The sequence below is a fragment of the Balaenoptera physalus genome (assembly GCF_965194825.1).
Source record: "Balaenoptera physalus genome assembly, chromosome: 8".
Classification (NCBI taxonomy): Eukaryota; Metazoa; Chordata; class Mammalia; order Artiodactyla; family Balaenopteridae; genus Balaenoptera; species Balaenoptera physalus.
In genome coordinates, this window is record NC_138887.1 from 79843223 (window position 1) to 79868444 (window position 25222).

The 25222-nt window shown below is 37.9% G+C and overlaps 1 protein-coding gene and 1 pseudogene across 15 annotated transcripts in view; both read left to right on the forward strand.

Moving 5' to 3' along the window:
- BBS9 (Bardet-Biedl syndrome 9) overlaps window positions 1-25222 on the forward strand; it is a 471319-nt gene that overhangs the window by 139298 nt on the left and 306799 nt on the right. The gene's annotated exons all lie outside the window — the stretch shown is intronic.
- LOC309665495 (small ribosomal subunit protein eS1 pseudogene) lies at window positions 23643-24514 on the forward strand (annotated as a pseudogene). The gene has a single exon. The product of its transcript is annotated as a small ribosomal subunit protein eS1 pseudogene (transcript).

Consider the following 25222-nt stretch of genomic DNA (forward strand, 5'->3'; position numbering starts at 1 on the left):
CATTTGTTTACTTTTGTTTTTAATTTCCATTACTCTAGGAGGTGGATCGAAAAAGATCTTGCTGTGATTTATGTCAAAGAATGTTCTTCCTATGTTTTCCTCTAAGGGTTTTATAGTGTCTGGTCTTACATTTAGGTCTCGAATCCATTTTGAGTTTATTTTTGTGTATGGTGTTAGGAAGTGTTCTAATTTCATTCTTTTACATGTAGCTGTCCAGTTTTCCCAGCACCACTTATTGAAGAGACTGTCTTTTCTCCATTGTATATTCCTGTCTCCTTTGTCATAGATTAGTGGACCATGGGTGCGTGGGTTTATCTCTGGGCTTTCTATCTTGTTCCATTGATCTGTGTTTCTGTTTTTGTGCCAGTACCATATTGTCTTGATTACTGTAGCTTTGTATTATAGTCTGAAGTCAAGGAGTATGATTCCTCCAGCTCTGTTTTTTTCCCTCAAGACTGCTTTGGCTATTCGGGGTCTTTTGTGTCTCCATACAAATTTTAAGATTTTTTATTCTAGTTCCAGAAAAAATGCCACTGGTAATTTGCTAGGAATTGCACTGAATCTGTAGATTGCTTTGGGTAGTATAGTCATTTTCACAATGTTGATTCTTCCAATCCAAGAACATGGTATATCTCTCCATCTGTTGGTATCATCTTTAATTTCTTTCATCAGTGTCTTATAGTTTTCTGCATACAGGTCTTTTGTCTCCCTAGGTAGGTTTATTCCTAGATATTTTATTCTTTTTGTTGCAATGGTAAATGGGAGTGTTTCCTTCATTTCTCTTTCAGATTTTTCATTATTAGTATATAGGAATGCAAGAGATTTCTGTGCATTAATTTTGTATCCTGCTACTTTACCAAATTCATTGATTAGCTCTAGTAGTTTTCTGGTGGCATCTTTAGGATTCTCTATGTATAGTATCATGTCATCTGCAAACACGGACAGTTTTACTTCTTCTTTTCCAATTTGTATTCCTTTTATTTCTTTTTCTTCTCTGATAGCCATGGCTACGACTTCCAAAACTATGTTGAATAATAGTACTGAGAGTGGACATCCTTGTCTTCTTCCTGATCTTAGAGGAAATGCTTTCAGTTTTTCACCATTGAGAATGATGTTTGCTATGGGTTTGTCAGATATGACCTTTATTATGTTGAGATAGATTCCCTCTATGCCCACTTTCTGGAGAGTTTTTATCATAAATGGGTGTTGAAATTTGTCAAAAGCTTCTTTTGCATCTACTGAGATGATCATATGGTTTTTATTCTTCAATTTGTTAATATGGTGTATCACATTGATTGATTTGCGTATATTGAAGAATCCTTGCATCCCTGAGATAAATCCCATTTGATCATGGTTTATGATCCTTTTAATGTGTTGTTGGATTCTGTTTGCTAGTATTTTGTTGAGGATTTTTGCATCTATATTCATCAGTGATATCAGTCTGTAATTTTCTTTTTTTGTAGTATCTTTGTCTGGTTTTGGTATCAGTGTGATGGTGGCCTCGTAGAATGAGTTTGGGAGTGTTCCTTCCTCTGCAATTTTTTGCAAGAGTTTGAGAAGGATGGGTGTTAGCTCTTCTCTAAATATTTGATAGAATTCACCTGTGAAGCCATCTGGTCCTGGACTTTTGTTTGTTGGAAGATTTTTTCATCACAATTTCAATGTCATTACTTGTGATTGGTCTGTTCATATTTTTTGTTTCTTTCTGGTTCAGCCTTGGAAGGTTAGACCTTTCCAAGAAGTTGTCCATTTCTTCCAGGTTGTCCATTTTATTGGCATATAGTTGCTTGTAGTAGTCTCTGACGATGCTTTGTATTTCTGCGGTATCCATTGTAACTTCTTTTTCATTTCTAATTTTATTGATTTGAGTCCTCTCCCTCTTTTTCTTGATGGGTCTGGCTAATGGTTTATCAGTTTTGTTTATCTTCTCAAAGAACCAGCTTTTAGTTTTATTGATATTTGCTATTGTTTTCTTTGTTTCTATTTCATTTATTTCTGCTCTGATCTTTATGATTTCTTTCCATCTGCTAACTTTGGGTTTTGTTTGTTCTTCTTTCTCTAGTTCCTTTAAGTGTAAGTTTAGATTGTTTATTTGAGAGTTTTCTTGTTTCTTGAGGTAGGCTTTTATAGCTATAAACTTCCCTTTTATAACTGCTTTTGGTGCATCCCATAGGTTTTGGATCGTCGTGTTTTCATTATTTGTCTCTAGGTATTTTTTGATTTCCTCTTTGATTTCTTAAGTGATCTCTTGGTGATTTAGTAATGTATTGTTTAGCCTCCATATGTTTGTGTTTTGTACCTTTTTTTCCCTGTAATTCATTTCTAATCTCATAGCGTTGTGGTCAGAAAAGATGCTTGATATGATTTCAGTTTTCTTAAATTTACTGAGGCTTGATTTGTGGCCCCAGATGTGATCTATCCTGGAGAATGTTCCATGCGCACTTGAGAAGAAAGTGTAATCTGCTGTTTTTGGATGGAATGTCCTATAAATATCAATTATATCTTTCTGGTCTGTTGTGTCATTTAAAGCTTCTGTTTCCTTATTTATTTTCATTTTGTACGATCTGTCCATTGGTGTAAGTGAGGTGTTAAAGTCCCCCATTATTATTTTGTTACTGTCGATTTCGTCTTTTATAGCTGTTAGCAGTTGCCTTATGTATTGAGGTGCTCCCATGTTGGGTGCATATATATTTATAATTGTTATAAATGGATCTTTTTGCATCCCCTCACTTTCAGTCTGTATGTGTCCTTAGGTCTGAAGTGGGTTTCTTGTAGATAGCATATATACGGGTCTTGTTTTTGTTTCCATTCAGTGAGTCTGTGTCATTTGGTTGGAGCGTTTAATCCATTCACGTTTAAGGTAATTATCGATATGTATGTTCCTATGACCATTTTCTTAATTGTTTTGGGTTTGTTTTTGTAGGTCCTTTTCTTCTCTTGTGTTTCCCAGTTAGAGAAGTTCCTTTAGCATTTGTTGTAGAGCTGGTTTGGTGGTGCTGAATTCTCTTAGCTTTTGCTTGTCTGTAAAGCTTTTGATTTCTCCATTGAATCTGAATGAGATCCTTGCCAGGTAGAGTAATCTAGGTTGTAGGTTTTTCCCTTTCATCACTTTAAATATATCATGCCACTCCTTTCTGCCTTGTAGAGTTTCTGCTGAGAAATCAGCTGTTAACTTTATGGGAGTTCCCTTGTATGTTATTTGTCATTTTTCCCTTGCTGCTTTCAATAATTTTTCCTTGTCTTTAGTTTTTGTCAATTTGATTACTATGTGTCTTGGCATGCTTCTCCTTGGGTTTATCCTGCCTGGAACTCTCTGCACTTCCTGGACTGGGTAGCTATTTCTTTTCCCATGTTAGGGAAGTTTTTGACTATAATCTCTTCAAATATTTTCTCGGTCCTTTCTCTCTCTCTTCTCTTTCTGGGACCCCTATAATGCAAATGTTGTTGTGTTTAATGTTGTCCTAGATGTCTCTTAGGCTGTCTTCATTTCTTTTCATTCTTTTTTCTTTATTCTGTTCCGCAGCAGTGAATTCCACCGTTCTGTCTTCCAGGTCACTTATCCGTCTTCTGCCTCAGTTATTCTGCTATTGATTCCTTCTAGTGTAGTTTTCATTTCAGTTATTGTATTGTTCATCTCTGTTTGTTTGTTCTTTAATTCTTCTAGGTCTTTGTTAAACATTTCTTGCATCTTCTCGATCTTTGCCTCCATTCTTTTTCTGAGGTCCTGGATCACCTTCACTATCATTATTCTGAATTTTTTTTCTGGAAGGTTGCCTATCTCCACTTCATTTAGTTCTTTTTCTGGGGTTTTATCTTGTTCCTTCATCTGGTACATAGCCCTCTGCCTTTTCATCTTATCTATCTTTCTGTGAATGTGGTTTTTGTTCCACAGGCTCCAGGATTGTAGTTCTTCTTGTTTCTGCTATGTGCCCTCTGGTGGGTGAGGCTATCTAAGAGGCTTGAGCAAGTTTTCTGCTTTTACTTCTTAATTACATTTCTAATTTTTCCTTGTCTTTTTGAATGTCTACATTTTCCTCCAGCCACTTCCAAGTTAAAAAAGAAAGTCTAGACTTTCTATTTCAGAAAACACTGACTTTGAAGAAAATATGTGAGTATTTAAAACATGTAGTAGGCAGAAAAATCAAGAAAAAAATTTCTGGAAATACATTGCAATGTGATTTAATCACCACACCAATAAATGTTTAAACCATACTGTTGACAGAATAGCCCAGAAAATATTATAATTAGTGACTCTTGATAGCAGCTTTCTGAATGTACCTTGGAATTGATTGGTACTTACAAGTTATAGAACTGTGGAAAATATTATATACCATATATAAAAAATACTATATCATCAGAATTTAATTTGTGACTAGATGACATTTGATAAAATTTTATTGATATTATAAACAAACATGACACCCAATTAATTTAAAGCAATCATTATTCATTAATTGCATTATTTGGCATGCTTTCATTTTGGGTTTGTAATTTGGTAAATCTTTAAGTTGGAATGATCACTTGCTTTGTTGAGATTATGGTAATCTAAAAAGAGCAAGATGGGACTCCTAGTTAAATTAGACATCTGACCCAAACTTAGCAGTTTTCTCAGCTTGCCAGGGAAAACACTTGATGGTTTCACTACTTTCTTCCGTCATCTTGAGAGATTCTACCCCATTTTCCTCCTCCATTGACTAACCTTTGTCTTCCCAAACCTGCATTTCTTTCCAACAGGGGTGAATAAACACTCTTGGTATGTGAAGATTAAAGGTCCATGGACCCTGCAGGTACCCTGAAGCAAATTTGTTCAGAATTAATTTGGTACCTCCAATTGTGGTTTTTTTAGGATAGGAAACCAGATAGAATTCTACAGTGTATCTTGAATCTTAGAACTTAGTAGTTTTGTTACAAACAACAGGAAAAAAAAAAAAAAGAAAAAGACCAAGTGCCAGTAATGTTTACTCTTCAAAGGAAAGTTTTTGTCTTTCTGTGCCTGGTTATCTTCAAGAGTTGCAGAACAAAAAAGAAAATTTCAGTGGAAGTATACTTCAGCCTCTGACATAGAAAAGACCTTTAAAAAGAGTCATTGTTGACATGAAAGGGAAAACATTCTGATTTTCTGGGATGTAAGCCTTAGAAAACAAGCCAGAGTAAAAGAACATGTAGAAATGAAAAACTTATGACTCCAGGAGATGACCTGTTGTGAATTATTTCAGAATTCAGTGGATATCTCAGTTGGTTGATTTTTCTCCTATGAATCCTTGCTCCTATGAACGTACTGAGTAGGCATCAGCTCTGTTTTAGAGTGAAACAGTCACTGCAACGAATATCACTGTTTGGAATACATAAACCAGTTGTTTTAGAACATACTGTAAAGTATGTACTTGTAAAGGGCAAAATGTGTCTATATGACTAAAGAATGTAAAGAAGTATTTCTCTAAGAAATTGTAGCTATTGATTTGTCTTTTGTCATAGGTGACTTGGCTTAGAGATTTCAGAATCTAAAACTAGTAGATGCATTTTGCCAATTACACTTAGGTGATTCTAGCAACAGATATAGTAATCTGGAAGTGACAGAGGAATTAAGAAGCAGAGAAGCAAGAAAGAATAGATCCTTTCTTAGGCATATGCTTTCTACCTTTTCGTAAAATAAAGTGTGCAACAAAATATATGTTTCACAATACTACCGATGCAGCTGACTCCTGGAATTCAGTTGATTATGTTCTATTTAGGAACAGAAGCAGTTAAAAACAGGCATTTGATAATATATTTGGTAAGTTCTAGTTGGGTCGGCAAAATAGTACATTCAAAATCATGAAAGGATGCTTCTCTTTATTTTTTATTTATTTTTTAAAAAATATTTTTAAAATTAATTTTTATTGGAGTATGGTTGCTTTACAATGTTGTGTTAATTTCTGCTGTACAACAAAGTGAATCAGCTATATGTATACATATATCCCCTCTTTTTTTGGATTTCCTTCCCATTTAGGTCACCACAGAGCATTGAATAGAGTTCCCTGTGCTATACAGTAGGTTCTTACTAGTTATCTATTTTATACATAGTAGTGTATATATGTCAATTCCAATCTTCCAGTTCATCCCACCCTCCCTTCCCTCCTTGGTATCCATATACCAGATGTCTGTTCTCTACATCTAGGATGCTTCTCTTTAAACATCAAGCATAGGGCAGAATCAATTTTGTTATATCCAAACACCTTCATGTTATTGAAAACTTATTGAATAATTGGGTACCTTATAAATAGTTATCAAAGTCAGTTTTTCAATCCTCTACATTTTTACCATAGAGAACCTTCTGAAATTTCATTATTTAGAAATCTTAAGATAGCCTTCTTTTTTTTAGGAGAGATATGCTCAGTTCTCTTATTTGTTTGAAAATCTAGGCTTTGAATTGTTAATATGAAAATAAATAGAAGCTATAGGAGAGACTAGAGCTTTAGAAGAACCTTAATCAGTTGAGTAATGTCAGGTTCAGGGATATTTTTAAAAGCCATATTTTTACTGTTAAGATATTATGATGGTTAAAGCAGAGGACCCTGGACCACATGCTCACTAGCTTACTAACTATGAGACCTTGGGCAAGGTATTTAAATTCTCTGTGCCTCAGACCCTCTTTCTGTAAAATGGGGCGCAGAGAATTTAAATACCTACCACGTGGGGTTGTTATGAGGATTGAATAAGTTAATACAAGTACTAATAGCACTACTATATATGTTTTAGCCAACACTATTATTAGATTTGGTGCATTTGCCAATTTGCTTACTTTGACGATTGTTTTCCTTAGAGAGCCTATAACTCTCTAGTTATTGAATTAAATTCTTTGCAGGAATACAGTTGTCTCTGAATTATATCTCTCTTAGAAGATTGGGCCCAAGAAAGGAAAGCTAGGCAAAACAGATATTTCCTGGTAAATATTATGTAATGGGTCACTGAGTCAGCAACATCATTTAGTGCCCACATGTGTTCAGAGTTTTGTTTTAGCCTCTTCTGTTTGCTGGATTGCATCAAGTTCAAACAGTTCAAATCACAGGGATTTGGAAATTGTGTTTCTTAGAGGAATTTGATTCAGGAAGGCAGCTCGTTATGGTTTCTAAGATCAAGGACTTGAACTGGAGTCCACATGGAATCCATGTTGAACTGGTACCTTGACGCAGTACAAAGGAACAAGTCGTACTTTTCTTTTTCTACCTATTGAACCAGTACCATAATCAGCCTGGAAAAAAATACTTTGCTTCGTGGTTTAAATAACAGTCAGCAGTCTTTTATTGTTGATGATACATAGAGAAAATTTGGAAGATGGTTATCTGTATAGTGCTGCCAAATATATTGTTATTATGCAGACCCTGCAGGCAGCAGCTGCAGTTGTTTTCCAAAGGACGTGCAACCAATCTAGCTATCGTGCACCCAGCTTTAGTATTGCTGGCTGTATTTGGTCTTTTTATTCACAGATGCATGCATACTAACTAACACTTTTAGTCACAGTGTTAAAATTGAAGGATGGGTGCTATATTTTGATGGTCCTTATCTTCTCTTTCGTCTGTTCTTGGTTGTAGTTCTTAATTACTGCTATTATTCTTGGGCATTTCTGATCACAAGCATACATTCAATTTCTATCTAATATATCCTTTTTTTTTGGTTCAGGGCAGTTATGTAAGTATATGATGTACTGAAATGATTTGCTTTGACTTGACCCAATTAGAGTTTACTTTAAGTCTTGAGCCAGCTGAAATAAGATTCAGCTGATTTATGCCACTATTTTTTTTCCAGTAATGTTGACTGGAGCAGAACCACTTATTGTGCTAATGCTCACTTCTAAAATGTACAGGCTTATTTACATAGCCTGAAAAAAGTATCCATACTAGTTGCATTTTAATCTTGTGGTAGGCAAAGTAGCATATTGTAAAAGGTATAGTTTGCCTCTTTGACATGGTTTTCTGGTATGAAACTTGATGTATTAAATATTAATCAAAATAAGATGCGAGATGGATATATTTATTCCAGAATTATAGTCATGTGGTCAATTTTATACCATACCTGTGAAGCAGATAGTGGTAATCAATAATAATAATGATAAAAATAATAATTATTTAACATTTATTAAGCCTTTACTTTGTACCAGGCACTTGGGTTAAGCTCTTTACATTAAATAATTCACACCAAACAACAATTTTTGAAGCAAGTGCTAGTATTACTTTTTAATTTTACAGATGAGATAACAGAGGCTTAGAGATGTTAGCATACTCTCCAAAGCCACACAGGTTTTTTTTTTTTAATTAATTAATTAATTAATTAATTTATGGCTGTGTTGGGTCTTCGTTTCTGTGCGAGGGCTTTCTCTAGTTGTGGCAAGTGGGGGCCACTCTTCATCGCGGTGCGCGGGCCTCTCATTATCGCGGCCTCTCTTGTTGCGGAGCACAGGCTCCAGACGCGCAGGCTCAGTAATTAGCCACACAGTTTTGAAGCAGGGATCCACTTCCAATTGTTTCTGACTTTAGAGCCTGAGCTCTTAGTGTCTGTTCTATCTTTACTACCTTCCATGTTATATATTGGCATGCAGTTATATAGATCAGGGTCTTGGCGGCAAATAGATTGCACACTCAAATGGGGTAATTGATATAGGAGTTATGAACAAGAGTAAGAGATAATAACAAGGGATGATGAAGAGATGGTGAGGCTAGCAACAATGGGAAATATTATTATCCGTATATACGAAGGGACAAAAGAAGGGATTGGTTACTGGATCTTGAAGAGAGGGCCATCTGACAGCCCCTGTTGTCTTAGGTTGAGGGACATAACCAAGCTTGGTGACCTAGCAGGGAAGGAGCCGAGGAAATAAATACCCTGACCGCATTTTCCTCCCTCTCTCCAGTCTCTTGCCAGTGATCCTCATTGGCTGAACTCAACTGGAAGCCAGAGGAAAAGAGATCCTTTGATGCAGTGATGAGCTTCTTCTGGCACACAGCAGGTTGGAAACAGATAAAAAGTTTGCAGGGCAAACAGAAAATATCCAGTTCACAGATGCACTACCAAGAAAATAGTTTCTCAATGTCAAAGCATTAGTGAGGTCAGGATTTTCTACTTAGGTCTCTAGTCATTTGACCTGCTTATTCTTAATTTTAATTTTTTATTTTGACTTCTTAATTATAGATTTCAGAAACAGCATGCAGTGGTAGGGAGAATGTAGACCAAGATTCTTTCCTTGAAATTGCCAAGGTTACGTTTAGGATTTTGAACAAATTAACCTTGGATATGTCTCAACTGTTTTCTTCTTCTTTAAAATATGAATAACAATATCAGTACTGTTCTAGGTAGATACAATAAACGTTCATGAAATAGTTATAAAATTTGGACATTTAATAACATATACATATGTCTACATTTTTACCTTTTTTACTAGTCTTCTTCCTTTCTAAACCCTTAAGTGTTTATCTGAGATCATTTTTCTTCTCCCTAAAAAACACCCTTTACTGTTTCTTTGAGTATGGGTCTGCTGGTAAGTTTTTCGATTTTTTTTTGTCTGAAATGAAATGATTTCTTTATCTGTGTTCATTTTTGAAGGGTATTTTTGCTGGGCATAGAATTCTAGATTAGCAGTTATTTTCTTTCAACACTTTGAAAATATCAGTCCATTAGTCATCTGGTTTCTGTAGTTACTATTGAGAAGCTAGCTGTGTTGTTCTAACTATTACTTCTTTGAAGGTAGTCTATCCTTTCCTAGTTGCTTTTAAGATTTTTCTCACTTTGATTTTCAGAAATTTTACTATAATAGGCTTAACGTTATTAATTTATTCACAACTTGCTTCTTTCCAAAACACTTATTTCAAGAGGACCCAAAAGGTTGGAGTGTTAAGTAATTGTTATTTTTTAAAAATAAAATTAATAAAAAAACTGATAGCTAATGAGGGCTGATGTAGATAAGTTAAAAGGTTCCTCTTTTAAGTACTTTTACATATTTCTTCTTAACATTGCTTCTTTTTTCCAGCTTTATTGAGGTATAATTGACAAATAAAACTGTATATATTTAAGGTGTACCATGTGATGGTTTGATATATGTTTACATTTTGAAATGATTACCATAAGCTAATTAACACATTCATTATCTCACATAGATACCATTTGTGAGTGTGTGTGTGTGTTAACATTGCTTCCTTTTTAAAAAAAAAAAATTAATTAATTAATTTTTGGCTGCGTTGGGTCCTCGCTGCTGTGTGCGGGCTTTCTCTAGTTGCGGTGAGCGGGGTCTACTCTTTGTTGCGGTGTGCGGGCTTCTCATTGCAGTGGCTTCTCTTGTTGCGGAGCATGGGCTCTAGGCACACAGGCTTCAGTAGTTGTGGCACGTGGGCTCTAGAGCACAGGCTCAGTAGTTGTGGTGCATGGGCTTAGTTGCTCCGCGGCATGTGGGATCTTCCCGGACCAGGGCTCAAACCTGTGTCCCCTGCACTGGCAGGCGGATTCTTAACCACTGTGCCACTAGGAAAGCCCATCGTTGCTTCTTAACAGAAGAATGATGGTAGTGCAGGAAGTCAGGTAAGGTCAAAGAGAATCTGACAAGGTTTCCTCTTTCCCTTATCTAATGCCAGGAATGTAGAAGAAGAGAAGGAAAGGATAGACTTACGTCAATTCAGAAGTATTATACAAAGTGAAGGATCTTGAAAATAGTAGAAGATTGTTTATTGCAAAAGACAAATTATTTTGCCCAATGAATTGTCAGTCTATAGTGAAGGCTGTCATGCTACTGAAACATTTTTCCTTACATACACCAAATTCATATCATATTAGCATCAACAAAATCTCCCATAGTCAATTCTGTTACTCAGGACAAGAAAATGTAGAAAAAGGAAAACAAGAAATTTTATGATGTAAAATGTAAGTCTTTTTACAATCATTAAATTGTATTGGAGTAAAAATGATGAAATGCTTTTCTTTTGATAGTAATCTTAAAAAGTTTGTATACTAAGTCCTGTAAACCAGATATTTGAGTTATTGGATTGATATTGTACAATGGAAAATATCTGAAGCCTTCTGATTTCTTGAAAGGTTATGTTGTGAAAAATTTGTTTTGTTAGAGTAGATGTACAAAAAGCATATGTCGTTGTTATTACCTAGAATCCAATAAAAGATAACTTTTGCAAATTACTACCACATGTGTGTAGGAGTTGCTTTCACAGTTTTTTTTTTAATTAATTAATTAATTAATTTTATTTTTTGGCTGCGTTGGGTCTTCATTGCTGCGTGTAGGCTTTCTCTAGCTGCGGTGAGCGGGGGCTACGTTTCCTTGCGGTGCACGGAAGGAAGGGTTACACTTCTCATTGCGGTGGCTTCTTGTGTTGTGGAGCATGGGCTCTAGGCACATGGGCTTCAGTAGTTGTGGCATGTGGGCTCAGTAGTTGTGGCTAACGGGCTCTAGAGTGCAGGCTCAATAGTTGTGGCACATGGGCTTAGTTGCTCCACGGCATGTGGGATCTTCCCGGACCAGGGCTCGAACCCGTGTCCCCTGCATTGGCAGGCAGATTCTTAACCACTGCACCACCAGGGAAGTCCAGTTAGGTTATTTTAGATAGCAGAATAATTTGTTTTACATTTTAAGCATTGAAATGCCCCTTTAAGTTCTGTATTCCTGTGACTCCAGCATGATATATAATAGAAATAGCACAGAATAAAATATTTTGGCAAGTAATTGAAAGCAAATGCTGTGGGTAGTCTATTGAATGAAATAATGATATTTGCAGGGGCATTGTATGAGTGCAGTATCTGTGAGAAGTCTTCTCCCAAAGCTACTAAATTCAAGACTTATGTCCTTAAACCATATAATTAAAAAGAAGGAGATAAAGCAATTGACAAAGCAAAGAATGACCAGCAATTCATTGGTGACTGCAATATAGTATAATTTTCAACTTTTAACTTGCAACCTGTATTTGCTTTTAAAGTATCACTTAGCTGTGCACATGCAGCCACAAAATTAGGATTTTTTTCTCCTTGTGGTCTGTATTTACTGAATTTTAAAGTTATGGCAAAATTCTAGAGTCATTTGAACCCTAAGGGAATTTACAGTCTGCAATCATAGTAGAAGCAGAAGTATTAGTAACCATAAAAAAGGCCATTCTCATTTCCCACTTAGAGGTCATATGCCTTGTGTGATCTGTTACAATTGATGGCTTATCATAGGCCATCTAGAATTTTCAAAAAATGCTTGGGACTTCCCTGGTAGCACAGTGGTTAAGAATCCTGCTGGACACGGGTTCAATCCCTGGTCCGGGAAAATCCTACATGCCTCAGATCAACTAAGCCCGTGTGCTACAACTACTGAGCCTGTGCTCTAGAGCCCGTGAGCCACAACTACTGAGACTGCGTGCCACAACTGCTGAAGCCTGCGAGCCTAGAGCCTGTGCTTCGCAACAAGAGAAGCCACCGCAATGAGAAGCCCACACATTGCAACGAAGAGTAGCCCCTACTCACCACAACTAGAGAAATCCCGCACGCAGCAATGAAGACCCAACGCAGCCAAAAATAAATAAAATAAAATCAATAAATTAAAAAAATTCCTTATTAGTACTGAAATGTGTTTAAAAGTTGGCTGTCAGTTTATAAGTACAATCTTTGCCTTACATACTGCACTTTTGGTATATTTGTTACTAGTGATTACTCGGTTGTAGGGGCTGACAGACACTGAGGAGTATTTTGCTTTTGTAAGTTAAAGGTGTTACTAACTTGGACTAAGTTCTAATAGATTTAGGTTATTTGTTTATCATTAAGTATCATTGCAAGTAAGTTAGTCCTGTAGGCCTACAAAAAGGAGACAGATTTGTGCTATAATGAAACCTTTTGATACTATTCAAATTATGCTGTATTTTGTGGCAATAGCGTCACTTTATACTCTGCCAAAATGAAGTTGTAAAACAAACCGATTGCTAGATATTGTTAGCAGGTCTGCAAAATGGCCTCGATCACTGAAGGAAGACAAAGTCAAAAGCTAGGTGGTCATGAAGTACACGTGTTCATTGGAGTAAATGATGTGTGTAGAGGGGTGCGAATTGAAGATGTACAAGTGAATAAATGGCATCTTCTGAGTGGTAAAAGGCAAGTTGGCAGGATGTTGGTGTTTGGGTGCTCTCAGCAATTCAGGCAGCTAGCTGACTGTGTGCTTCACAAAGACCACACTGACCACAAAGACCACAAGGACCACATGCAGCATCTGTGGGGAAACATGGAATCAAGTTAGGAAGGACTGGAGTTGGAGGATGCAGCTCATCACAGAACCCTCTGTTCTCCCTAGAGAAGAAAGTTAAAGCCAGAAATAAGGTTAAGCTGCCTAAAGGGACTGAAAGGAAATGGTGAAAGGGAATTTAGAGGTTGATTTGTCAAGATGAGCCTAAACTTTCAGGTAGGAGTAAAGCAGGTCAGAAAATAGACATCAGTGAGTTTCTGAAATTCTTTGTTTTAACTGGATTGTTCTGCAGAATTATCATTGCTAAGGTGTCTAATCATAAGATTTGGTGGTTGTTCGCTAAAGGTCTGATGTTTGGTAGCTTGAGTTTATAGAGCTATAGGAAAACGCCATTCACCACAATTCTGAAGTTAGGAATTGTCCTTATCTCCTGAACTTTGTGCCACACTGATTCTCCATCTCAATCAGTTGACAGTATTTCTAAATTATGGTAGCAGTTTTCAAGAGATAAATAGATCTCTTCTTGGTATTTTGAAAATGCAAGCCCCAATCACTACTTTGTGAGGGATTTTTTAAAAATAGACTTAATACTTATTACGTCCTCAATCCTGACATAGTTTCTATAGGGGAAATCAGAAGACTTCATCTCTGACCTGTGACCTTTTAAGAGACACCAACCATACACATATGGGGGGAAAAAAGCATTTTTAAAGCAACATAAAAGCAAGCATTATATTAGTTGGTGTAGATTGTATATAAGTAGTAGTTGTCCTTTGGCACAATGAAAAGAATGTGAGTTTTGGAATCAGAGAGAGCTTGGTCCATTTACTAGTTAAGAAACCTTGAGCTAATCTTGTCACTTCTCTGAGACTGAATTTCCTTACCTGCAAAATGGAAGTGACAATATTGAGGGCTTAGACTTGTGGCTTTTAGTTTTGGCGGCTTTAGAATCACTGGAGCATGGGGTCTTTAAATAACACTCATTTTTGGACCCCAGAAGGACTAGGTATAGGTGATTTTTTAGAAGACTCCCCCAGGTGATTCTAATGTACTGCTAGGATTGAGAATCATTGGCCTAGAGTAAGGTAGTGACGAATGAATTCAAGAATTTGGAGGACTTAAAATCGTAGCAGAGTTGAGCTAGAAGGGGCATTAGATCAACTGGTTTAACTAAATCGTAGCAGAGTTGAGCTAGAAGGGGCATTAGATCAACTGGTTTAACTAAATCGTAGCAGAGTTGAGCTAGAAGGGGCATTAGATCAACTGGTTTAACTGCTTCATTTTGCAAATGAGGACACTAAGAAGCAAATAAGTCATCTGATTCGGTGACTTTTTATGCAGAGGCGTGAAGTAGAGAAAGAATTATGGTCATTTCTGTAACATGGTGTTGAGGTTAATTGTACTGATATTGAAAGAGATGGAAAGGTTGGGAAAGGGACCAGGTTTATGAGAAAGAAAAGTTTAGTTTTCACTATATTGCATTTAAGGCAACTGATATACATAGATGGAAATAAATGTGTGTGAAAGTTTTTTTTTAACATCTTTATTGGAGTATAATTGCTCCACAATGGCGTGTTAGTTTATGCTGTACAACAAAGTAAATCAGCTATACATATACATATATTCCCATTTCTCCTCCCTCTTGCGTCTCCCTCCCTCCCACCCTCCCTATCCCACCCCTCTAGGTGGACACAAAGCACCGAGCTGATCTCCCTGTGCTATGCGGCTGCTTCCCACTAGCTATCTATTTTACATTTGGTAGTGTATATATGTCCATGCCACTCTCTCACTTTGTCCCACCTTATACTTCCCCTTGCCCATGTCCTCAAGTCCATTCTCTGTGTCTGCGTCTTTATTCCTGTCCTGGCCCTAGGTTCTTCAGAACCATTTTTTTCTTTTTTTAGATTCCATATATAAGTGTTAGCATACAGTAGTTGTTTTTCTCTTTCTGACTTCACTCTGTATGACAGACTCTAGGTCCATCTACCTCACTACAAATAACTCAATTTTGTTTCTTTTTATGGCTGAGTAATATTCCATTGTATATATGTGCCACATTTTCTTTATCCGTTCATTTGTCGATGAACACTTAGGTTGCTTCCATGTCCTGGCTATTGTAAATAGAGCTGCAATGAACACTGTGGTACATGACTCTTTTTTTTTTTTTTTTTAAGATTCTGATTGTGAAAACCTGACTTGAGAACCTGCACGAGGAGCTACTTTATTTTATTTTTTAAAATTATTTATTTATTTATTTATTTATCTATTTATGGCTGTGTTGGGTCTTCGTTTCTGTGCGAGGGCTTTCTCTAGTTGCGGCAAGCGGGGGCCACTCTTCATGGTGGTGCACGGGCCTCTCACTAACGCGGCCTCTCTTGTTGCGGAGCACAGGCTCCAGACGCGCAGGCTCAGCAGTTGTGGCTCACAGGCCTAGTTGCTCCGTGGCATGTGGGATCCTCCCAGACCAGGGCTCGAACCCGTGTCCCCTGCATTGGCAGGCGGACTCTCAACCACTGCGCCACCAGGGAAGCCCATATGACTCTTTTTGAATTATGGTTTTCTCAGGGTATATGCCCAGTACTGGGATTGCTGGGTGGTATGGTACTTCTATTTTTAGTTTTTTAAGGAACATCCATACTGTTCTCCATAGTGGCTGTATCAATTTACATTCCCACTAACAGTGCAAGAGGATTCAGATTATTGTTTGTAGATATTTTGATGATGGCCATTCTGACCATGTGAGGTGATACCTCATTGTAGTTTTGATTTTCATTTCTCTAATGATTAGTGATGTTGAGCATCCTTTCATGTGTTTGTTGGCAATCTGTATATCTTCTTTGGAGAAATGTCTATTTAGGTCTTCTGCCCATCTTTGGATTGGGTTGTTTTTTTGATATTTAGCTGCATGAGCTGCTTGTATATTTTGGAGATTAATCCTTTGTCAGTTCCTTCATTTGCAAATATTTTCTCCCATTCTGAGGGCTGTCTTTTCGTCTTGTTTATGGTTTCCTTTGCTGTGCAAAAGCTTTGAAGCTTCATTAGGTCCCATTTGTTTATATTTGTTTTTATTTCCATTACTCTAGGAGGTGGATCAAAAAAGATCTTGCTGTGATTTTTGTCATAGACTGTTTTTCCTATGTTTTCCTCTAAGAGTTTTATAGTGTCTGGTCTTACATTTAGGTCTCTAATTCATTTTGAGTTTATTTTTGTGTATGGTGTTAGGGGGTGTTCTAAGTTCATTCTTTTACATGTAGCTGTCCAGTTTTCCCAGCACCACTTATTGAAGAGACTGTCTTTTCTCCATTGTATATCCTTGCCTCCTTTGTCATAGATTAGTGGACCATAGGTGTGTGGGTTTATCTCTGGGCTTTCTATCTTGTTCCATTGATCTATGTTTCTGTTTTTGTGCCAGTACCATATTGTCTTGATTACTGTAGCTTTGTATTATAGTCTGAAGTCAGGGAGTCTGATTCCTCCAGCTCTGTTATTTTCCCTCAAGTCTGCTTTGGCTATTCGGGGTCTTTTGTGTCTCCATACAAATTTTAAGATTTTTTGTTCTAGTTCCGTAAAAAATGCCATTGGTAATTTGATAGGGATTGCATTGAATCTGTAGATTGCTTTGGGTAGTATAGTCATTTTCACAATATTTATTCTTCCAATCCAAGAACATGGTATATCTCTCCATCTGTTGGTATCATCTTTAATTTCTTTCATCAGTGTCTTATAGCTTTCTGCATACAGGTCTTTTGTCTCCCTAGGTAGGTTTATTCCTAGGTATTTTATTCTTTTTGTTGCAATGGTAAATGGGAGTGTTTCCATAATTTCTCTTTCAGATTTTTCATCATTAGTGTATAGGAATGTAAGAGGTTTCTGTGCATTAATTTTGTATCCTGCTACATTACCAAATTCATTGATTAGCGCTAGTAGTTTTCTGGTGGCATCCTTAGGATTGTCTATGTATAGTATCATGTCATCTGCAAACAGTGACAGCTTTACTTCTTCTTTTCCGATTTGGATTCCTTTTATTTCTTTTTCTTCTCTGATGGCTGTGACTAAAACTTCCAAAACTGTTGAAGAATAGTGGTGAGAGTGGGCAACCTTGTCTTGTTCCTGATCTTAGTGGAAATGGTTTCAGTTTTTCATCATTGAGAACAATGCTGGCTGTGGGTTTGTCATATATGGCCTTTATTATGTTGAGGTAAGTTCCCTCTCTGCCTACTTTCTGGAGTGTTTTTATGAAAAATGGGTGTTGAATTTTGTTGAAAGGTTTTTCTTCATCTATTGAGATGACCATATGGTTTTTATCCTTCAATTTGTTAACATGGTGTATCACATTGATTGATTTTCTTATATTGAAGAATCCTTGCAGTCCTGGGATAAACCCCACTTGATCATGGTGTATGATCCCTTTAATGTGCTGTTGGATTCTGTTTGCTAGTATTTTGTTGAGGATTTTTGCATCTATGTTCATCAGTGATATTGGTCTGTAGTTTTCTTTTTTTGTAGTATCTTTGTCTGGTTTTGGTATCAGGGTGATAGTGACCTCATAGAATGAGTTTGGGAGTGTTTCTCCCTCTGCTAGATCTTGGAAGAGCTTGAGAAGGATAGGTGTTAGCTCTTCTTTAATGTTTGATAGAATTCGCCTGTGAAGCCATCTCATCCTGGACTTTTGTTTGTGGGAAGATTTTTAATCACAGTTTCAATTTCAGTGCTTGTGATTGGTCTGTTTATATTTTCTATTTCTTCCTGGTTCAGTCTCAGAAGGTTGTGCTTTTCTAAGAATTGGTGCATTTCTTCCAGGTTGTCCATTTTATTGGCATAGAGTTGCTTGTAGTAATCTCTCATGATCCTTTGTATTTCTGGCAGTGTCAGTTGTTACTTCTCCTTTTGCATTTCTAATTTTATTGATTTGAGTCTTCTCCCTTTTCTTCTTGATGAGTCTGGCTAATGGTTTATCAATTTTGTTTATCTTCTTAAAGAACCAGCTGTTAGTTTTATTGATCTTTGCTATCGTTTCCTTCATTTCTTTTTCATTTATTTCTGATCTGATCTTTATGATTTCTTTCCTTCTGCTAACTTTGGGTTTTTTTTGTTCTTCTTTGTCTAATTGCTTTAGGTGTAAGGTTAGGTTGTTTATTTTAGATGTTTCCTGTTTCTTGAGGTAAGATTGTTGCTATACACTTCCCTCTTAGAACTGTTTTTGCTGCATCCCATAGGTTTTGAGTCGTCGTGTTTTCATTGTCATTTGTTTCTAGGTATTTTTTGATTTCCTGTTTGATTTCTTCAGTGATCTCTTGGTTATTTAGTAGCGTATTGTTTAGCCTCCATGTGTTTGTATTTTTTACAGTTTTTTTCCTGTAACTGATACCTAGTCTTATAGCGTTGTAGTCAGAAAAGATACTCGATACAATTTCAATTTTCTTAAATTTACCAAGGCTTGATTTGTGACCCAAGATATGATCTATACTGGAGAATGTTCCATGAGCTGTGAGAACAAAGTGTATTCTGTTGTTTTTGAATGGAATATCCTATAAATATCAGTTAAGTTCGTCTTGTTTAATGTATCATTTAAAGCTTGTGTTTCCTTATTTATTTTCATTTTGGATGATCCGTCTATTGGTGAAAGTGGGGTGTTAAAGTCACCTACTATTATTCTGTTACTGTCGACTTCCCCTTTTATAGCTGTTAGCATTTGCATTATTTATTGAGGTGGTACTATGTTGGGTGCATAAATATTTAGAATCATTATATCTTCATCTTGGATTGATCACTTGATCATTATGTATTGTCCTTCTTTGTCTATTGTAATAGTCTTTATTTTAAAGTCTATTTTGTCTGATATGAGAATTGCTCCTCCAGCTTTCTTTTGATTTCCATTTGCATGGAATATCTTTTTCCATCCCCTTACTTTCAGTCTGTGTGAGTCCCTAGGTCTGAAGTGGGTCTCTTGTAGACGGCATATATACGGGTTTTGTTTTTGTATCCATTCAGCCAGTCTATGTCTTTTGGTTGGAGCATTTAATCCATTTACATTTAAGGTAGTTATTGATATGTATGTTTGTATTACCTTTTTATTAATTGTTTTGGGTTTGTTATTGTAGGTCTTTCCCTTCTCTTGTGTTTCCTGCTTAGAGAAATTCCTTTAGCATTTGTTGTAACGCTGGTTTGGTGGTGCTGAATTTTCTTAGCTTTTGCTTGTCTGTAAAGGTTTTAATTTCTCCATCGAATCTAAATGAGATCCTTGCTGGGTGGAGTAATCTTGGTTTCAGGTTTTTCCCTTCCATCACTTTAATTATGTCCTGCCACTCCCTTCTGGCTTGCAGAGTTTCTGCGGAAAGATCAGCTGTTAACCTTATGGGGATTCCCTTGTATATTATTTGTTGCTTTTCCCTTGCTACTTTTAATATTTGTTCTTTGTATTTAATTTTTTATAGTTTGACTAATATGTGTCTTGGCGTTTCTCCTTGGATTTATCTTGTATGGGACTCTGTGTGCTTCCTGGACTTGATTGACTATTTTCTTTCCCATATTAGGGAAGTTTTCAACTATAATCTCTTCAAATGTTTTCTCAGTCTCTTATCTTTTTCTTTTCTTCTTCTGGGACCCCTATAATTCTAATGTTGGTGCATTTAGTGTTGTCCCAGACATCTCTGAGCCTGTCCTCAATTCTTTTCATTCTTTTTTCTTTATTCTGTCTGCAGTAGTTATTTCCACTATTTTATCTTCCAGGTCACTTATCCGTTCTTCTGCCTCAGTTATTCTGCAATTGAGTCCTTCCAGAGAATGTTTAATTTCATTTATTGTGTTATTCATCATTGTTTGTTTGCTCTTTAGTTCTTCTAGGTCCTTGTTAAATGTTTTTTTATATTCTTCGTTCTATTTCCAAGATTTTGGATCATCTTTACTATCATTTCTCTGAATTCTTTTTCAGGTAGACTGCCTATTTCCTCTTCATTTGTTTGGTTTGGTGGGTATTTACCTTGCTCCTTCATCTGACGTGTATTTCTCTGTCTTGTCATTTTGCTTAACTTACTGTGTTTGGGGGTCTCCTTTTCGCAGGCTGCAGGTTTGTAGTTCCCATTGTTTTTGGTGTCTGCTTCCAGTGCGTAAGGTTGGTTCAGTGGGTTGTGTATGCTTCCTGGTGAAGGGGACTGGTGCCTGTGTTCTAGGGGATGAAGCTGGATCTTGTCTTTCTGGTGAGCAGGACCGAGTCTGGTTGTGTTTTGGGCTGTCTGTGAACTTGTTATGATTTTAGGCAGCCTCTCTGCTAATGGGTGGGGTTGTGTTCCTGTCTTGCTAGTTGTTTGGCATAGGGTGTCCTGCACTGGAGCTTGCTGGTTGTTGTGTGGAGCTTGGTCTTAGCATTGAGATGGAGATCTTTGGTAGACTTTTCACCATTTGATATCATGTGGGCTGGGAGGTCTTTATTGGCCCAATGTCCTGAACTCGGCTTTCCCACCTCAGAGGCTCAGGCCTGACCCCGGCCGGAGCACTAAGACCTTGTCAGCCACTCAGCTCAGAAGAAAAGGGAGAAAAGAAACAAACAAACAAACAAACAAACAAAAAAGTTACTAAAATAAAAAAAATTACTAAAAATAAAAAATAATAGAAGTAATAAAAAAAAGAAAAAAAGAGAGCAATGAAACCAAAAAAGAAATCCACCAATGACAGCAAGCACTAATAACTATACAAAAAAAACCCCCAAAAAACCAGACAGAGACAACTGTAGGACAAATGGTAAAAGCAAAGCTATACAGACAAAATCACACAAAGAAGCATACACATACACACTCACAAAAAGAGAAAAAGGAAAAAAATATATATATTAAAAAAAGGAAGATAGGAACCAAATCAATAAAGAAATCTACCAATGATTAAGTTCTACATACTAAACTAAAATAAACATAAAACTAGAAACAAATTACATGCAGAAAGCAAACCCCAAGTCTACAGTTGCTCCCAAAGTCCACTGCCTCAATTTTGGGATGATTCGTTGTGTGTTCTGGTATTCCACAGAAGCAGGGTACATCAAGTTGTTTGTGGAGATTTAATCCACTGCTCCTGAGGCTGCTGGGAGAGATTTCCCTTTCTCTTCTTTGTTCACACAGCTCCTGGGGTTCAGCTTTGGATTTGGCCCCACCTCTGTGTTTAGGTCACCTGAGGGCGTCTCTTCACTGCTCAGATAGGACGGGGTTAAAGGTGCGGCTGATTAGGGGGCTCTGGCTCACTCAGGCCTGGGGCAGGGAGGGGTATGGTAGTTATATTTGGAATATGGGGTGAGCCTGTGGTGGCAGAGGCTGGCGTGACACTTCAATAGCCTGAGGTGCTCCGTGTGTTCTCCCAGGGAAGTTGTCCCTGGATCACAGGACAGCATGGGCTGCACAGGCTCCCATGAGGGAAGGTGTGGATAGTGACCTGTGCTTGCACACAGGATTCTTGGTGGCTGCAGCAGCAGCCTTCACATCTCATGCCCATCTCTGCTGTCTGCCCTGGTAGCCACAGCTTGCGCCCGTCTCTGGAGCTTGTTTAGGATGTCCTCTGAATCCCCTCTCCTCGCGCACCATGAAACAATGGTCTCTTGCCTCTTAGGCAGTTCTAGACTTTTTCCTGGACTTCCTCCCAGCTAGCTGTGGTGCACTAGCCCCCTTCAGGCTGTGTTCAAGCAGCCAACCCCAGTCCTCTCCCCGGCATCTGACCTCTGAAGCCTGAGCCTCAGCTCCCAACCTCTGCCCGCCCCGTTTGGTAAGCAGACAATCCTCTCAGGCTGGTGAGTGCTGGTTGGCACCGATCCTCTTTGAGGGAATCTCTCCGCTTTACCCTCTGCACCCCTGTTGCTGTGGTCTCCTCCCTGGTTCCAAAGCTTCCCCCCTCCCACCCCCCATCTCCTCAAGTGAAGGGGCTTCCTAGTGTGTGGAAAGTTTTCCTCCTTCACAGCTCCCTCCCAGAGGTGCAGGTCCAGTCCCTATTCTTTTGTCTCTGTTTTTCCTTTCTTCTTTTGACCTACCCAGGTATTTGTGAGGAGTTCTTGCCTTTTGGGAAGTCTGAGGTCTTCTGCCAGCATTCAGTAGGTGTTCTGTAGGAGCTGCTCCACATGTAGATGTATTTTTGATGTATTTGTGTGGAGGAAGATGATCTCCACGTCTTACTCCTCTGCCATCTTGAAGGTCCCCCCCCCTGTGAAAGTTGTTTTTAAACTGAAAAGACTCATACACATGAAAGTTAATATAATTCAAGTGGAAGTACTCAGAGGTGATCTGGTCACATGATATTTGAGATTACAGGCTGTGAGTGAGACTGGCAATTGTTATCACAGAGGTAATAGCTAATAGAATGAATTCTCAGAGTTAACAGAGAGTTGGAAGCAGAGAAGTTTGAGTAGTGTTTAGGGATTCTCAAAATTAGGAAGCAGGAAGAAGAACCCTTGAAGAAAACAAGGAGTAGACAAGTGGGAGAAGTCCAATGGCACTGGAGCCAAAGGAGCGGAGCGCATCACAACAAAGATCTGTGTCCCTGCAAGTCCTGTGCTTCCGCATGTCTGGTGGGTATCACCTGAGTATTGAGAGGGTGCTTCAAAATTCAAGCTTACTATCTTCATCATCTCCCCATTCACTCCACAAAATACAACCCACCTTCTATTGTATATCTAATCTTGATAGATGTCTTTATATCCAGCTCTCTCAGGCTAAACCTTAGGGATTTTCTTTGACTTCTTTTTCCCACATTTAATTGATCATCATGTACTATTTATTATTCTTTGTATCTCTGCCGTGTTTCTTCTGTCCACTGTCATTGTACTATTTTCATTAATTCCAAAGCCTAATACAAAGGTAGTTTTTTTTTTGTTTTGTTTTAAACCATAGTTCTTGGAAATAATGCTATAATTTCTGCTAGGTTAGAAGAAATACTGTGGTCATTATGTACATAATAGTTCACTTGGTCTGGGCAAGAGAACCCATATAGATACATCCAGGTATGATGACAATATAATTTATTAACTGGGATACTTCTGAGAGTGAAAGGAGGTGGTGTTAATAACTGTACCAGGACAACAGGCATAAACTGGGACTGACCTTTGCAAACCAGGATGTATTACCTCCTAGCTCAGTGGTTCTCATCTGGGAGAGATTTTGCTACCCAGGGGACATTTGGCAATGCCTGGAGACATTTTTGGTTGTCATAACACAAGGAGGAGGGAGAGTTTTTATTGGTATTTAGTGGGTTCAGGGCAGGGATGGTGGTAAACATTCTAGAATGCATGGGATATTCCCCCACAGCAAAGAATTATTTCACTTTCTTCATTTAATTAATTCAGTGAATGTCTATTTAGCCTCCCTCTCTGTGCCAGGTACTCTGCTAGGTTCTGGAGATACGTTTATGAGCAAAGCAATCATAGTCACTGAAGTTATGGAACTTGTAGTGAGGAAGACTGATATTAAATACATAATTACAGCCTTTTGGCTCTAGGAGCAGCACTATGGTGGTCGGAAAGAAAAAAGCTCCTTAAGAAAGGCGGTAAAGAGGGAGCCAAGAAGAAAGTGGTTGACCCATTTTCTAAGAAAGATTGGTATGATGTGAAAGCACCAGCTATGTTCAATATAAGAAATATTGGGAAAACACTAGTCACGAGAACTCAAGGAACCAAAATCGCATCTGATGGCCTCAAGGGTCGTGTGTTTGAAGTGAGCCTTGCTGATCTGCAGAATGATGAAGTTGCATTTAGAAAATTCAAGCTTATTACTGAGGATGTTCAGGGCAAAAACTGCCTGACTAATTTCCATGGCATGGATCTTACCCGTGACAAAATGTGCTCCATGGTCAAAAAATGGCAGACAGTGATTGAAGCTCACGTTGATGTCAAGACTACCGATGGATATTTGCTTCGTCTCTTCTGTGTGGGTTTTACTAAAAAACGCAACAATCAGATTCGGAAGACCTCTTATGCCCAGCACCAGCAGGTCCGCCAGATCCGCAAGAAGATGATGGAAATCATGACCTGAGAGGTGCAGACAAATGACTTGAAAGAGGTGGTCAATAAATTGATTCCAGACAGCATTGGAAAAGACATAGAAAAGGCCTGCCAATCTATTTATCCACTCCATGATGTCTTTGTTAGAAAAGTCAAAATGCTGAAGAAGCCCAAGTTTGAATTGGGAAAACTCATGGAGCTACATGGTGAAGGCGGTAGTTCTGGAAAAGCTACTGGGGATGAGACAGGTGCTAAAGTTGAACGAGCTGATGGATATGAGCCACCAGTCCAGGAATCTGTTTAAAAATCAGACTTTTAATGGCGACAAATAAAAGACCTCATTTGTGATAAAAAAAAAAACATAATTACACAGATAAAGATATTATTTCAATAGTGAAAAATCCTGAAGGAATAGTAGTACCTTGTTCTTTGGGAGCATGTAAACAAGGGACCTCACCTAGAATGTGAGGTCCTAGGAAAATTTTCTGAGTTGAAATCTGAAGGATGAGTAGACTTGAGCTAGACAAAGATCCTTTTTAAAGGGAGGGGAGGAAGAGCATACCAGGTACTAAAGGGGAATGGAGAATGACAATTCCAATGAAGTGGAAGAGGGAAGTCAGTAGAAGGATAGGGAATGGAGGGCTGGGGAGCATGGGTGGTGGAGGGAAGTGACTACAGGTCAAATAAGCAGGGGTCATAGCTTAATTTAAAGGATTTTTATTTTTATTTTATTTTACTTTTAATGTTTATTTATTTATTTGGCTGCGCCCGATCTTAGTTGTGGCACACGGATCTTCGTTGCCAGGTGCAAGATCTTCATTGCAGCATGTGGGATCCAGTTCCCTGACCAGAGAACAAACCCAGGCCCCCTGCATTGGGAGCATAGAGTCTTAACCGCTGGACCACCAGGGAAGTCCCAGGATTTTGATTTTTAAATGGGAAATCACTGGAGGTTTCTGATCCAGGGAATGGTGTGATTAGACTTTCATTTAAAAAAAGATCCCCTTTCTAAAATGTTGTCTAATTCTGTTATTGCCTTACTTAAAAGAGAGTGCTCACAGCCTTCAAGATCT